Source organism: Lissotriton helveticus, chromosome 3_1, assembly GCF_964261635.1.
Source record: "Lissotriton helveticus chromosome 3_1, aLisHel1.1, whole genome shotgun sequence".
NCBI lineage: Eukaryota > Metazoa > Chordata > Amphibia > Caudata > Salamandridae > Lissotriton > Lissotriton helveticus.
In genome coordinates, this window is record NC_136061.1 from 1,682,644,284 (window position 1) to 1,682,662,392 (window position 18,109).

Genomic DNA, 18,109 nt, shown 5'->3' on the forward strand with positions numbered 1-18,109 from the left:
GAAAAATTTATATATTTAACTTTGCCAGACAGTAAATCAGTGTCCTTTAATAAGCTAGTAAAAGCAGCTGATCACAACATGGAGTGTAGCCAATGTAAGTCTGAAATGTTGTCAACATTATTTATACGAACATATGGCCAGTATGTCATTTTAATGTTCCAACGATGTAGGCCTGATGGAACAAAATTGACAACTTTAATTAAAAATGTTGTGGCTTCGCAGTTGTCAATATCAGGAAGGACTTTTGTAACTGCAGCAATTATATATCATGACGGTCCTTCAACAACATCAGGACATTACACAGCTTATTTAAAGTCTAGAAACGGCTGGTCATTCTGCAATGATTCTGTTTTAACTTTCAAAAAAAAATTGCCTTTTGACCTTAAAAATTCTTACCTGGTGTTTTTAAAACCAAAATTTTAGGGAAGGAATCTCGGGATTTGCTCTGAGGAATTTCAAGAGGTTCTAATGGCTCCTACACTATTTGGCCTTGAGGATAAGTGTAGTACAGAGTCAAAAGTTATTTTTGAGTTTTAAATAGTTCCTGGAAAAAAAGAAGGTTTTCTTACAGAAAGTGGTGGGCACGGATTAGTTAAAGGACAACAGAGTATTTCCCAAAGCAAACGGTGTTCTTACCATAACACTTAACGTCATGGAAAAATAACTGCACTTTGAATGAGTTCAGAAAAACTGTTTCTTTTTATAAGCTAATTCAAGCAGCCAATCAAAACATGGAGTAGAGGTAATGTAAGTCTGCAATGCTGTCTAGATTATTTGACTAAACTTTTCGTTATGATGTCTTTTAAAATTCCAACTATATAAACCTGATGAAAGTAAGTCTTCAACTTTAATTACAAATGTTGTGGCTACACAGTCGTTGATTTTAGGAAGAACATTTGTAACTGCAGCTATTATATGACATGATGGTCCTTTGACAAGATCCGCTTATTACACAGCTTATTGAAAATGTAAAAAAAGCTGCTGTTTCGTAAATGATTCCTATTTGACTACGATACAATGTTGCCTTTTTACTTAAAAATATTCTTACTTTCTGTTTTCAGAAAAGAGAATTTAGGGTAGGTAACTGGCCTATAATGATTCTAGGGGTTGATATAATTTTATCTACTGTTTTAAATTGCTTTGTGATTAAAAGTGATGTAGAGAATTAAATAATTGTAGTAGTCATAGAGGTAGTGTAAGTCTGCTTCATAGTAAGCAGTATCAGTGTCATAGGAAATGTGGAACATGAGTGAGCAAGAAGGGTGAGATATTACTAGTACAGGATTGTGAAAGTGATCTTGAACGTTTTCTTTCTGAAAGTTGCGGAAATACAAAATGACGGGATTTGCTTAGAAGAATTCCAAGAGTTATAAATGGCTCTTACACGATTTGGCCTTGTGGAAAAGTGCGGTAGAGAGCGAGAAGTCATTTATTGTATGTAACATATTTGTCAAAACGATGGAGCTTTTCTTTCAGAAAGTGGCGGGCTGAAAATAATAACAGCACAACAGAGTGTAAGCTGTTCATAGGATATCCTTCGACGTCATGGAAAGTAAGTTACTTTTCAGGAGTTCTGATTTCTGATTGGTTATGTTATATGGGTTTTTTAAACACAATCATTTTGATTGTGTTTTTTTTTCCCCGCTGTTATATGATGAATACCTTCAAGTCACTGTTTTTAGTGAAATTTGATAAATTCTGAGAACAGCAAAAATAAACCATTTAACATGTATAATTAATTCTGTACTTTTTGTATTTATGATATACATTTAGAACTGTGTAGTAGGCATGGAGAAGCTGAGGCTTCTGTAAGTGTCAAAGTTGTTGCATACAGTGCTCACATTCTACGTAGTCTTTCATATGATAGACTACATCTGCACAATGAGATACCTAAGCAAAGGAAACACAGGTGATGTGATTGTGGAATGAGCAAAAAAAATTGCACGTTTTTCAATTAAATTACCTGTGTTTCCTAACATTACACATCACATTGTGTAGATGAGGTTTAGGCCTGTTCCAGGAGACAGAGGAGGTCTGACATTTGTTCAAGAGTGCAGTGGACATGACTCACTTCGTTGGTAGGCCTGCACATGTATTATCTCCTCTGTACTCTTCAACAAGCCTAAATTTCATCTGCAACCCTGAGTAGGACTTACCTGAAACAAATCTGTGGATAGGCCACACCTTATCAGCATCTAGAAATAATCATTTAAAATGTTAAGGGCAGATTTATGATGGCCGTGCGCCTCTTTTGCGCTGCTGTTCCGTCACTTTTGTGACGCAGCAGCAGTGTAAAAGATGCACCATGTTGCAAGATAGGCCTCAGTTCATCTCCAGCAAGATACCGTCAGTTTAAAATGTATATAATTAGAACTGTGTAGGGGGCATGCAGAAGCTGAGGCTTCAGTAAGTGTCAAAGTTGTTGCATGCAGTGCTGCACTTCTGCGTACTCTTTCATATGCTGGACTACATCTGCACAATGAGATACCTAAGCAAAGGAAACACAAGTGATGTGATTGTGAAATGAGCAAAAGAAATTGCACGTTTTTCAATTACATCACCTGTGTTTCCTAATATTATGAATCACATTGTGCAGATCAAGTTTAGGCCTGTCCAGGGAAACAGAGGAGGTCTGGCCTTTGTTAAAGAGTAAAGTGGACATGACTCACTTCATTGGTAGGCATGGACATGTATTATCTCCTCTGTACTCTTCAACAACTCTAAATTTCATCTGCAACCCTGAGTAGGCCTCACCTCAAACAAACCTCTGGATAGGACACACCTTATTGGCATCCTGAAACAATCATTTAAAATGTTAGGGACAGTTTTATGATGGCTGTGCACCTCTTTTGCGCTACCGTTGCATCACTTTTGTGAGACAGCAGCAGTGCAAAAGATGCACCATGTTGCAAGATAGGCCTCACTTCATCTGCATCAAGATACTGTTAGTTTAAAATGTATATTTTTAGGACTGTGTAGGGGCATGGAGAAGCAGAGGCTTCTGTAAGTGTCAAAGTTGTTGAAAAACTGTTTGTCCTTCAATCTTTTCCCTTGTCTTTTCTAATTTTTAAATACATGTTTTAATATTTTTCAAATGTTTGTTCTCTCTTTCACAGATTGAAAGTATAAAAATAACAAGTGACTAAGTTAACGACAATTATAAGGTAAATGTTTTGTACTCTTTTCGTTACATTTCTATCACATTTAACTTCTATTAGTTTCACTACTTCATTTCTTTAACCCTCACGTTCCTGCCTTTGCTACTTCCCTCATTCATTTCTCTATTACTTACTTACTCTACTCCTTCCACTCTTTTTCTCAGTCCCTCTCTTCTCATACTTCCTCACTCTTGTTCACTCACTCCGTCTCTATTACTCTCACTGTCTCTGACTGATCACTCTTTCACTACTTGTTCATTATGCTTTCTCTATGTAGTTCAAGCACACTAAGGGGCATATTATCAACACAGGCAATAAAATTATCGCTGCTTTTATCGGCAGAAAACTGCCGCAAAAGCGGCTTTAGCGGCAGATTTCTTCCGCAAAAGCAGCGATAATTTTATCACCTATGTTGATAATATGCCCCTATGTTATTTACATTTCTTTGCTGTTTCAATCATTCCTTTTCTGTTACTTCTTCTTTTCTGCTTTCTGTTTTTTCTCTCTGTTATTCCACATGTTTTAATCTTATTTTGAACATTCACTCACATTCTCTAAGAAACTCTTGTTTATTATTCTTCTACTCTACTTTTTTTCTTCCACTTCCTTATCTATTTTGTTTTTCACAATTATACCCTCTTCCATCTTTTCTTCGGTAAATAGATCTATTAAACAGTATCTCTGTGTTACTCCCTATAGCTGTCTTTCTTTTAACATTACTCTCTGTTTCCTTCCCTTATACTTACTCTTCTTTTTTTTTTTGGTTCGCTCCCGGTTCGCGTACCAGCGAGCGAACCGGGAAGCGAACCAAAAGAAATAGAGGTTGCCAGAGTGCTAAACATTCTAGCAATTTTTTTATAAAGGGGAGGTAGTTCTGAAAAGAACTTTTTTTTAATTATTTTTGTTGTTTTATATTTTTTTTATTATTTTTCTGAACAATTTTTTACTTTTTTTGTATTTTTTGAACGGTTTTATATTTTTTTTGTTTTTTTTGAGGGGGAACAACGAAAAACAGGCATTACAAAGGGCTCAACAGGAGCAAAAATGTTTTTTCTTTTTTGGGGCGTTTTGAGCACTTGTGGTTTTCAAATGCTCTGTTTATCAAATTGATACTCATATTTGCACATGAGAGTAGGTCACCACAACAAAGGCACACTATCTTCATGTGCACAAAATTCTGTTGAATGTTTGGCACCGTTTCCCGCGCCTCTGGCCCCGACAGAGTTACCTTTGCCGATGTACTGGCCACAGGATTTGGTGGGTTGTCTTGGAGGTGACGCATCTCTGCAACGCTGTAATTCAGTGGATGCCACCTCTGCATATGACTGTGCATAGTATAGTTGCCGTAACTATACTTTTTATCTGTGCCTCTAGATAAAACATCTTTACATATGAGGCATGTCACGTGGCGAGCATTCACTTTTTTTTGACCTTGAGGAAAAGAAAATAACTGCCAAATAAAACTATATTTGTGGTGAGATATCCGGGGCTCCTCACGTAAAGTCTTGGCTGTACTTCCTCTTCCTCTTCTTCGTCCTCTTCCTCCTCTGGGTTGGGAAGGAACTGTGGAGGTGGTCCTTCCTTCCTAGGTGGTTGTGGTGGTGGTGGGGGTCCACCAGCTGCAGCTACTACAGATGCCATTATTTTAATAAGCAAAAACAGGTCTTCCTCTCACAAAGATGAAAGTCAGAGTGAGGAAAGAAGGTGGGGGCTTTCATCATTTGGGAAAATTTTTTTCTAAACCAATGAAAAGTGTTATTTTTAGGTCACATGACCTAGCCTTACATCATTAGGAAACCAAAAGTGAAATGAACCAATAGAAAGTTTTATTAACAAGTCACATGACCTGTTACGCTTACGTTACGCGCTCCGCACCGCGCCCCGGATCGCTTCCGGGGAGCTGCGCTTCGCGCCTCGGTTCGCGCTCCGGAGCACTTCCGGGTGCGCTAACGCGGCGCGTCATAAGACGCATTACGCGGCAACGCGATACGTCGCGCTTACGCGACGCGTCACGATGTTGTTTTCTAACGCGGCAGTTGCGCTAACGGAACGTTTACCGGTTCGCGGACCAGGTCGCGGCACCAAATTGAGCTAACGGGAAGCTACCCGGTGCGCGGACCGGTAGCGAAACAAATTAAAAAAAAAAAAAAATGTATATATATACATAAAAAAATTATATTAAAAACATATAAAATATATTTTTCGATTTAAAGAAGAATACATTTTAAAGCTTTTGATATTTGCTATTAAAAAAAAAAAACATTGAAATTCACTGAAAAAAACATAGGTTATAGACCATATATAGTTAGGAATTAGCATTTACAAAACCTTGAAAATTCACTGAAAAAACCATAGGTTATAGACCATATATAGTTAGGAATTAGCATTTACAAAACCTTGAAAATTCACTGAAAAAACCATAGGTTGTAGACCATATATAGTTAGGAATTAGCATTTAAAAAACCTTATTTTACTCACACAAAACCATTAAAATTCAATATATAGTTAGTTGCACTAACTATATATCGCGCACCCGCAATCCACTGCTGATGATGTCACATATTACATCATTCATGACATGGTCAGTGACATCACTGATGACATCTCAAATGACCTCACTGATGACATCACTGATGACAACATCCAGTGACTGTATGTTTCTGTAAAGTTAAAATATGTCTTACATATTGAATAATGAGTGGATGTATAAGTGTCTGGATGAAGGATTTAGTAGGTGCATGACTGACTGTATGAGTGAGTGATTAAATGTGTCTCACTGAGTGCATGGGTTAGTGACTAAACTGTTTTAATTTGTGCATCATTGTGTCTGTTGTTCTGTAATCTGCTGCATGTGTTGATCATTAGCTATATGACTAACTATATGGGTTATTGATTGGTTGCCCAAGTATTTGTATGGGAGACTGAGTGTGTGTGTGGGTGGCTGGGAGGTGTATGACTCTGTGCATATATGTGTGAGCAGTTGATTCACTAGATGTATGGGTTCAAAAGTGCACGTGGAAACAGCTGTATGGGCGGTTGACTGTGTGCATGAGTGTATTGGTGAGTGAATGGATATCTCAGTGCTACATGTCAAAGTAAGTACATATGTAAAACACAGTACATGTGAGAGTTGACATATATAAATAACTGTGCATAAGAGCCAGTGAATGTGTGAGTGGCTGTATGGATCATTGTGAACTTGTATCCGGGATTGTATAAGAGAGTAAATATGTGTTAGTATATGTTTGAATAAGTAAGGTGTGTATAACTGTATAGTTGAGAAAATGGAGGTGTGATTGATTCTTTGCATGACTGACTAGGTGTGTGTGTAACTCCATGGATGAGTGACAGTCTGTGAGTGTCTGTTTACACTGAGTGTATCTAAGGTTATATTAGAGTCTGAAGAGGTTCATCATATTATCACATGAATGATGTCATCAGTGATGTGATCAGTAATGTCAAATGAGATGTCATCAGTGATGTCATCAGTGATGTCATTTGAGATGTCATCAGTGATGTCATCAGTGATGTCATTTGAGATGTCATCAGTGATGTCATCAGTGATGTCACTGACCATGTCATGAATGATGTAATATGTGACATCATCAGCAGTGCATTGCGAGAGCGCGATATATAGTTAGTGCAACTAACTATATATGGAATTTCAATGGTTTTGTGTGAGTAAAATAAGGTTTTTTAAATGCTAATTCCTAACTATATATGGTCTATAACCTATGGTTTTTTCAGTGAATATATATACATATATATACCTATATACTATAGTGTTACCTATAAATTACAAAAAAGAATAACGTTTGCTCCTTTCCCTATTACATGAGTATCAAAAATGGATAATATAATTTTACTCAGGTTTTGATGGATCAGTGCAGAGTTTCTGTAACGTGATCCCCTGTGAGTTCTGTATGGTAATCCAGCATTTTTGATCCACTCTGCACATTGAGAAGTGGTGTAATGAAGGGGATGTCGTCATTATTTAGATGGGAGTTGGCCCTGCATCATTGTTTAGGCTGCATGAGATAAAGTGCTAAAATAATTGTGTGATCCCTTCCTTTGTGGTGACACCCTCTAGCCACCACGCCGGAATCCAATTTATTTCACGTGCGGGAGGTGTGTATGCAGTACTGATTTGTCATTTCCATACACCGCAGCTAAATTGTTGTCTCTTTGCTTTTGTGTGTTTCAGCACACTCGGCACATTTTCACCCTGCAGATGCTGTCAGGCGAGATTGTCTGACTCTGAGTACATGACAGAACCTTTCCCCTTAAACAAGACAATAGATAATGTGAAAAGCCTTCCTTTATGCAAATGCGACCGTTCAAGAATGTTTTATGAAAGACAGTTTCACAGAAATATGCATTAAACTGAACAATTGGGTTTTGACAGATGCATTTGTTATTCTGAACAAGGACAGAAAAATCTTTTATCTTGTTGGGGCTACAAGATTTCCGCCATGACACAATTTTAACCGCGTGTTAAGGAAATATTTCCAACGAGTGTATTATCTACATTTTTGTTTTACTAATTATGTCAATGTCAAACAAATGCTCGCAGCATGTGATGCAATTTTCCAGTGGATCTTTTGCAGAAAAAGTTTTATTTCACAATGTGCTGTTCCTATGATTGATATAACGAGCTTGGAACACACTAATGAGCGAGATTAAAGAGGCCTCTGGTACTGTAAGTGAATAAAAACGACTTGGAAGGGAAGCTCAAAAACGCGAAACTGCTGCATGAAACATTCTTTCGCAAAGGTCTATTTATTATGTGATTCAGGGAATCAACCTCAGAGCCGAGTTTCTTTTTTTGTTTGCGTGAGTTGTCTGAACATCTACGGGTTAGTACATGAAATTTACACAGAACTAGTAGGAAATAATGGGGGAACAGACTTTACCACGATATTTTTACAACAAAAAGAAATAATAACGCATTTTTTACATCGTAATTACTTTTACCACTCAGGTCTTTTACGCACAATTGAAGAAGAACAAAAATGAGCTTTACTCAAAACAGCAATATTTCAGTTTTGTGCAGGCCTGGCTATTCATTTCCCCGCCTTATATCCCAGGGAGTAAAATTTACAGAGTTTCTCTCTCCCCAGGGTTTTAGCCTTTTCCGTCCCCAGTGCCCTATATTTATCCTGTTTAAGATGCAGCAAGTTGAGCGATTCTGGTGTGGTCACTATTTCCATTTCCCTTTCTACGCAATAGATCTCATCCTCTACTTCAGATATCTCCTTTTGTTGTTCCTTCTTCTGTCCAGATATGAGGGATAAAGCCTCCTCCCTGATTACTGACTTAAAGGCTTCCCAGAGTGTCTGGGATCAGTCCACTGTGCCCTCATTTTCACAACAATAGTTATCCATCGTTTTGATGAGATCCCTACGGATTTTGGGGTCCCGGAGATTCCAGTGATTGATTGGGACAATTCTTCCCACATTTACCTGATCAAGAAGTATGTGTACCCTTACCGGTGAGTGATCGGAAATGCCCCTAGCTAGGTGTCTGATTTCATGAATATGTGATATTTGCGTGCTGGGGATCAAAATATAGTCTGCTTAGGAAACATGAAGAGTGATGGATGTAGTAGCAACTTGCATGGTAAACATCACACAGGGGAAAGAAACAAATGCGATCAAATAAAGGTATAGATGGATAGAAGTCATTCTATCAAAAATATAGAATGGTTCTAATACATACACAATAGGATAAGAGTGCTAACAATATTGAGTTGGAATGTTAACAGGCTTGGAGATAAAATCAAATGCAGTACAGTCCTCCAGTATATTAAGAAACAGGCCCCTGATATTGTCCTTCTCCAGGAGACGCACTTGATAGGAAACTCATGTAAAGCGATGCGCAGATGGGGATACAAACTGATGGCGCATGCAGGGTTCACAACTAGCTTGAGGGAGGTGGGTATGTTGCTGGAAAACACATTACCCCTTAGTGTGAATTCCACTTGGACTGACGACAAGGGCCGCTACATAGGTAACACAGGTTCTTGGGAGGGGCATACTAGAACACTTCTGTTTATTTATGTGCCACCTGGCCTCCAAGCTATGACATTCCAGTACTATTCTCCTTTCACTGCCGGATGGTCTCTTGTTATTGGGGGGCAATTTCAATTCAGTGGTCTCGGGTAAACTGGACCGCCATCCCTCACATGAAATGGGGCTATCCTCTAGATGACTGCCAGACTTCCTTGAAGCCCTGGGGCTGGCGGATGGCTATTCATTTATAGCTCACCTATTTTAAATCATTTAATTACATTTAACATAAATTTGATTTTAAGTCTCTAACTTTGATATTTTCCATGGGAGGACGATGAAGTATTGGTAGTTTACATGTTTGGTGTTGGACTCAATAATTTTTCTTTTTTGACAATGGTAACTTACGCTCATAAAGTAGGCTCCACCCCCTTTTTCAGGAGGTGGAGACCCTTCAGAAGATTCGGACTGGCCTATAGATCAATCAGGCAGTGTCCAATAGGCTGGTCTGAATAATCAGTGTGTAGGCTGTTATTTATAGCAGTTTTTGGACAGTTTTACTGTTCATTTCCCAATATTACCACACACAATGCTTGCAGCAAACACAAATGCCTGAAGTCTCACATCCCTTGCAAATCACCCATACATGTTTTGTAAAAGTTCAAAATCTGAATGATTTGCAAATGTGGGCCACATTTTGAGCTTGCTGGTTTGATAATAGGGACAAATATATGTTGGTCCCCAGGCCTATTTTTTGTCCGACCTTGCTTGTAAGTCTACAGTTTTGAGTAACTTTACACTCACACATTTTTAAATAGCTGAAAGTAGTGAAATTACTCATTAGTTTTTTAATAAATTACACAATTCCTCCCAGGTGTAAATTACCTTTATGAATAGCCAAATAAGTTTTTAGGAATGGCTTTTACACAATTTCAAATGTAACCTTGACATTTACAGTTACGCTATTATATCATGTTTTATCCCCTTTTTAAAAAAAAAACAAATTCATTTTGTCTAGGTTCACATATATTGCAGGGCTCTGCACTCCAGAGACCTCTGCACACATCAAACATAGATTAATAATGACTTTGACTTTTACAGATATTAGCGAACCATATTATAACAAATCCCTCCTAACTCGCTCCCCAGATTGCGCCCATGCCACATAAACCTGTACATCATGTAACATCACACCCGGGAATCCTGATCTCTCCGAGCCGTCCCGCCACCACCACCCAAGAAAGTGCATGTGAATTAGTCCGGCAACCGTGCCTCTATGTCCTGTGGCGGGTCCAATTCAAGACCCCGGTAGTCTGCCCACCGCTTCCATAACTTTAAGTGTTTGGGCGGACACCCCCTGGCAAGGAAAACGGGTTGCTCTAGCCTCATACAAAAATATAGCCCTTTTTCCATGCAGCCACCGATGGGGTCCTAGGTGCCTTCCAGGCCCTGGCTATATCTCTTTTAGCTAATGTGAGGCCCAGTAGTAAGAGGTGGCGTTTGTAAATATTATCCCCGCTCCATCTATACCATGTAGCAGGGCCAATTGCGGCGTGCGGGGGGGCTCCCAACCCAATACCTCAGAGAGGCAGGAGTATATCCCTCTCCAAAAGCCATTTAGTGAGAGGCAGCTCCAGACCGTGTGAATAAGTGTACCGGCGATCATTCCCACCCTCCACAGGCACTCCCTGGTGAAATACAACCTGTGTATGTAATTAAATTGCACTAGCTGTAGAAGCATTGCTATCGCTGCCCCCGCGGGGCCACTAGGGCCTCAGCTCAGTCCTCCTCCAATGCACCTATATCTGCCTCCCAAGCATTCCTAAGCCTCTGTAGGTTGGGGGAGCAGTGAATAACTAATGACTGATATATTCGGGAGATCTTGCAATCCGGGAGGTCCCCCATGAACACCTTCGCTTCTATAGGGCTAAAGTCGGGTAGGGACTCCAAGCACTCCAAGCTAGGGGTGAGGGCGTGCCTAAATTGTAGATAGTGGTACAACTGGGAGCGCGGCATCGCATACTCTTCCTGCAGGTCCTGGAATGATTTAAGTGTCCGGTCCCTCATAACATCCCCCAGAACCGAGATGCCTATTGCGTCTCATCCACGGAAGCCCTGCAGTGCTGCCAGTTGAGGTAAACACCTGCTGTCCCAAAGGGGGGGTTTCACGGGTCAAAGTATTCCACCACCCCATCCGGCGCAAAGCCTGTCTCCGGAGTGGTGCGGAGTATAGTATCGTTAGTAGGGAGTGGCGTCCCATAAGCTGCCACTGAACTGCGTATGCCGTGCCGGGTCTCTCCTGCCACCATACCACCACTCGTTGAGGACTAGTAAGTGTGAAGCATGATATTAAGAGAGGACGTCTGATGACGCAAGGCCCCCATAGTAGGTAGACAGGTAGCATGTGCGCAAGGTCACTCTCCCCTTTCCCCCTCCCACAGAAATTGACCCAGCGCTGCATTCACTTGCTTAAACCATTGGGGTGGGATTTGGTATGGATAGTTCTGCAACTGGTAGAGGAGCCGGGGAAGCACCACCAACTTAAAAATCGGCGAACTGCCATAAAGGGATAGGGGCATGCCGGACCATACCGTAAGATCTTCCCGGGTACGTTCCCACACCGGGGCCAGGTTGCATTCTCAAGACACTGCCGGCACATCGGACAGGAAGACCCCCAAATATTTCAGCCCCCCACCGACAGTTGAACCGATGTTGCCCATGCTCCCACCCTCATTCGACACCCCCAGGGCCCATAGCGTAGATTTACGCGGGTTCATATACAGTCCCGAGGTTTCCCCAAAGATCTGTAATATACGCATCAGCCGCAGCCCTGTCTTATCTACAGCAGTGAGAAAGAAAAGAACGTTGTCCACGTACAGTGCTATTCTATCTGAGACGTCCGGCGCCCACTCAAATCCCCTAATCTGGGCATCTATGCGCACCCAGGCAGCAAGCGGCTCCATGGCGACCGCAAATAGATATGGGGAAAGGGGGCAGCCCTGCTGCGTTTCCCGCTAAATAGAAAAGGGCCTGGAGAGCGCTCCTACCACCCGCACCGCCGCCGTCAGGTCAGTGTATAGTAGCATCAGATAAGCAAGAAATCTCAGGCCGAAGTTGGGTCTCTGCAATAAGGCGAAGAGATACACCCAGCTCAGGGAATCGAATGCCCTATCCATGTCAGCCAACAAGAGCGCCGCCGGTTTCCCCAGCTGCCCGCTAGCCACCACCGCCAAATATGCGTGCCTGATTTTATGACGGGTCGCCCTCTGGGGCATGAACCCCGCCTGGTCGGGGTGCACCAGAGTGGAGATGTGTGGTAGAAGCCGGTTGGACAACGCCTTGGCTAAGACCTTCGCCTTCACGTTGAGGAAGGATATGGGACGGTACGGCGTGTGCTGTACCGGAGGGATGCCAGGTTTGAGGAACACCACCACCTCCGTGTGCCTCCAGTCCGAAGGCAGCGAGTGGCGCTCCCGCGCCTCCTCCACCACCCGTCTAAAGTGTGGGGCCAGCTGTATAAAATATTTTTTTTAAACTCGCTGCGGAATCCTTTCGGTCCTGGAGCCTTCCCGTGATTCAGTTCACCCAGAGCAGTGCCCAGCTCCTCATCCGTCAGTGGCCGATCTAGTCGGTCCCGCATCTCATCTGAAACGGCCTTAGGTGGTAAGTCATCTATGAATTTAGCTATGACAGCGGCTGTAAGGCATTCTTTCGGTGCGTAGAGGTCCTCATAGTATGTGGCAAAGCTTTCTGCTATAGCTGGGGCTCGGTAAGCGGTACCCCGGCTGGGCCCATGTCTCTCGGCAGGGCCTGGGAATGAAAGGCACCCTGGCATAGTTGGTGCAGCATCTTGCAGGATTTGTCCCCCCATTGATTCACCCTGCTACAGCCTGGCGGGCCTCGTAAATTAGCAGGGCGACATAGTTTTGCTGAGCCAATATTAGTTGTTGTCGGTCTGGGCCGCCCTCCACTTCCCAGCTCCTGCAATCCAGTGCCCCCACTTCAGCCTCTAAACGCAAAAGTTCCCTGTAGCGCTCACTACGCGCCACCACACACCAGGAAATATCTAACCCTCTCAACGTGGGTTTTATTGCCTCCCACAGTACTGCAGCAGACGATACAGACCCTACATTGACTGTCAGATAGTGATTTATAGCATCGGTCAGATGCTCCCTGTAGTCCTCTTTCTGCAGATGCCACACCGACATGCGCCATCTAAGAGGCTGCTGCCCCGGACCTAGCTGAAGTGTAAGGGTCACCGGTGAATGATCTGGTAAGCCTCTGGGCAGAATATCAGCCTACGCTTCCCTGTGCACTATCACCTTGGGGATGAAAAGGTAGTCGAATCTTGAGAATGAATCATGGGATGTGGAGAGATATGTGCATTCTCAACGAGGTCCATATATGTACCTCCAGACATCTACCCAGTCAAGTCCCGTCACTAGGAAGTGTAATTTTGTGGGAGGACCATTCTCTACCACCCCCCCACTCCTCCATCTATCCCAACCCTGTTTCATGATGTCATTCCTGTCAGCGCCCACAACTGAAAGCTTTTCTGGCATATCCGCCCAGATGTTCATAAGCCGCTCCACTAAGTTCCATTGCAATGGCGGGGAGCTTAGACGCTGCCCAGTGTCAGAGTGTCCTCCCCAACTTTGCCCCGAATAAAAATGTAGCACCCCTGTGTGTCTGACCAGTGTTTCTCATGAGTTTATGGGACCCTGCGGTGAATCAATATCTCCACTCCCCGCGAGGCCCTTGAGAAGCCAGAGTGGAAGAGTGTGGGAACATGTATCTCTGCAGACACAGGGCCTTAGTACCCATAAAGTCTGTTTCCTGTAGCGGGAGCACATCGGCCCCTGCTTGCTTTGCCTGTAGAAGTATGGCCCCACATTTAATCTTGTCCAGAGCCCCGCAGACGTTCCAGCTAACAATGAGCAGGGCACCAGGGGTCACCCGCATCCCGCCCGATGTATCGGACATCCCAATAAGCATTTATGACCTTGACGGATATGGACGCTCCTGGATGTGTGTGCTAATCTATGAGAACCCATTGTGAATGAGCAATCTAGTAACAATAACAGTCTCTCTCCCCATAACAGCCCCCCACCACACACCTCGCGAATGCTGAAGTATCTATCACAGTCAGATAGGAGCTGTGGGGCATATTATCAACAAATACCGATATTTATTACTAAGTAGGGTTAGCGGCAATTTTTTTATCGGCGCGCATCACGGGATTTTATCGCTGAGATAACGTGCTATTAGCAACGTTTATCTCAAAAGCGATAAAATTCCCGGCGATAGTGGCAACATCCGTGAATATCGCTGAGAATACAGCGATATTCACGCATTATCGCTAACAGGGTATTAGCCATTATATCCACCTCCCATTGGATATAATGGCTAAGAACTGATCTGAAGAGGTGTTTGTTTTTGGAGATATTCGCGCTTAGCGCAAATATTTCCATCGCTACGCCTGTGTTGGTAATAGGCGATAGCAATGTTAGCGACTGCTTTCAGTTGCTAACAGGTTGGGTACGCCCACTTTACATGTCATTAGCGATAAATATCACTGACATGCAAAGCGGGCCCAAACCGCTCGCTATCGCCTACAAGCTGTCGCTAACTGCTGTTAGGGACAGCTTGCTAATAGGGCGATAGTATTATCGCCGCTTAGCGGCCGAAAACGACCGCTAAAGACCCCTTGATAATATGCCCCTGAATCCCCAACCGGGGGACAGGAACTGTAGCGCCCAATGGATCCCCAACTGACAACCCATGCCCCGCGGGCAAATCCCCCGCCAACAGTTGCGTGGCAGAGATACCAGCCTGGATCCAAACCTATCCAGCAATTAGTTCACAGTCCGAGGTCCCACAGCCCCAAAAAGGCCCAGGGATCAGTCCGCCGAGACCTGTCTTTCAGAGGCAGAGCCCCCCGCAAGAGGGTGATACTGGATTGAGAACGACGTCTGGAACTCGACCTCCTGCTGGCCCCCGGGGACCCCTCCGGGCCGCCTCGCTCGAGGATGTATCCGATTCCCTACCAGGTGGTGTATGGACTCGCACCTGCACCGTCTCATCTGTTCATTTAAAATCCTCCTCTGGGGTATCAAAGAAGTGCGTACAAGAGCGGTACACCACTCTCAGGAAGGCAGGAAATAACAGGGTATATGGGAGCTTGAGGTCTCGGAGGCGGACCTTCACCGCAAGAAACAACTGCCACCGCTGCTGCACCAATCGTGGGTAATCCTGGAATATAAGGATGCAAGCATTGTTATAGGTAAGGAGTTACTTGGCTTGGGCCTGCTTCAAGATAGTGTCACGGTCCAAGTAGTTCAGGAGTTTTGCTATGATTGGTCGCGGGCGAGCCCCTTGCGGGGGCTTCTGCATAAGCGCCCTGTGTGCCCATTCCACCACAAAGCAGCGGGAGAGTAAAATGGGGGGAGCCAGCCCTCCAGCCACTGTGTCAGGAAACGCTGCACGTTGTCCCCCTCGCAGCCCTCCGGAAATCCTACAAAGTGGAGTTTGTTGTGCCGAGCAAGCCCCGCGGCATCCTCATTGCCAGAACCTTTTTAATTGTTACCATGGAAACAACCTTCTTCTTCAGGGTAGAGACATCATCTTCGACCCCTGATATGCGGGTTTGAGCCTCCATCCTTTCTTGTCACAGCAGCATGACATCGGAGCCGAATGCCCCAATCTTTGCATCAAGCATGTCCCTGCATTGGGTAATAGCTGCCAGGAGTGTTGCATTATCAGGCACCGGCCCTTGCTGTACCGCTGTCCCAGCCGCCGCTCCCGCACCAGAGAATTTGTCAATTGGGCCCTGTTTGGTCTGGCCCCCACTGCCCTAATCTCACGTCATGATGATTAACAGGGTGTTCCACACAGGCACCCAACGGCGTCAGATGTCATTCACTCCAGCGGGCAAGCGCGGTCTGAGTTTGCTCCTCACGGCTCACCTCCAGGAAGATATCCCTCCCCCTCCTCCTGCTGCTGCGACCCAACACGACCGCAGAACCTCCAACCTGCACCATCCCCTATCGAGTGGAGAGGCGGGGGGATGGGGAGAGCGAGGGGGAACATGTATCCAGTTTGTTCCCCTGCTGCGCATGATCCCTGGCCCCACATCCACTCCAGTGACCTTCAACTTCCCTGGTATCACTGGGAGTCTCACTCACGTGTGGGACCAGCAGGCTCACCTTCAACGCCGCAGCAGCAACCCAAAATGGCGGTCTGCCCTTCCAGCTGTGATGAAATCCAGCATCCGCCCGTCAGCCAAAGTCTCACCAGGGGGACAGCGGCGGAACCAAGCTCAGCCCCTGGACCGGCCCCAGACACCGCTCTGTCCCGTTCAACAAGCTGCAGGGGCCTAGTTCTTATCCAGGCGGGCCCTCCGATGTTCCTCTAGTCCGGGCACCGCCCCTCCCCCCACGCCATTTATTAAAAACAAGTGAAAAAAGACTGCTCAGAGTTTTTTAATTGAAACCCGTGCCCTAATGTGTAATTGCACATAAAGGACACGGGTTTCAATTAAAAAACTCTGAGCAGTCCTTTTCACTTGTTTTTAATAAATGCTGGTTGGCCTCTATTAAAAATATATACAGGTTACAATTTGGCTTTTTTAACTTCACTCACAGTTTACTTCACATAGTTATCTCAATCACTGTGTTCACACGCAAACGAACCAGTAAACAGGCGTTGTAGCACACTGGGGGGACATTCGGTCTTCCCAGTGGGAACCCAATGATGAAGCATGTCACCAATCAGGTTGGTGAGGGAGTGTTCTTTTTAAAGAAACTAAGTCTTTTTTTTCTTTTCACTTGGATCTGCTGGTCTCACCTTTTTCTTGTTTCTGTCACCCATTCTTCTACTTCTGTAGTATTAGCTTAAGTGTAGGAACCAATTAGGTTGTTTCTATTCTATATAGAAAAATATTTTAAAAAATTGTTTTTCGTTTTTTGTGTCACTCTTTTGTTGATTTTGAGAATTGAAGCAAGGGGTACAAGAGTGACCTCTAAACTCTGACTCTCCAGTTGTTTATATTTTTTTGGTGTATACAGAGGGGCACGTGCTGTGCCCCCCTGGGTGCATGTACCCCCAGTCCCATCACAGCATGTACTTTACAGTCCATGCCATGCTGGAACCTGCTGTGTAAATGCTGCTAGCTTCCTTCTCCTCACTGTTGATGTAATCTTTTTTGTGCTCACCTCCCAGTCAAGGACCTTCCAGCCTGGTATGCTGAAAAGGAATGTGAGAAAAGGAGAGACATTATAAATGCCAATGTTCAATAAACTATGAGAGTTGACATTGAGGAGTCTTGACCTAACATGTTACTATCATAAGCTTTTGACCCTAATATTTGTCCTCTTCCAAATAGTTATGAATGATATGTGATAAAATACCTTTAATTGATGTATTCAAGGCAGATGGTAGGGTTTTGGTTGTTTAAATAATCCTGTGCTAAAAGTGAAAAAATATGGTTTTTAATATCTCCCACACATTGGTTATCTAGGATGAAAGTGCATGTCTACAGGGCACACACTCCTTATAAGGATTGGGGTTATTGTTGAATATTTATCAAAATCATTACACATTATCAAATATTTCTGTAAATTAGGAATGGAATTGGTAAAAAAATATATTGTGTTTAGAAAAGTAAGGCATAGGTGCACAATATCAGCATCACATAAATTAACTTTGTTACAACAGTAATGTAGTAGACCACTAATGTGTAAGTTGGGGGTTATTTGGAATGTTGTTATCAAAATTTTAAAAGCATTTCTGGAATGTCAAGATCAGATGACTAGTCAATGCAGACAAAACTACTACTCTACTTGCATGTTGGAAATGTTAAACTTTCACTTTTTTATTAATTAGAAATGGAATGGCAATATTTTTGTAACCAATATTTTTGGGTGACATTTATGATGTGGTTAG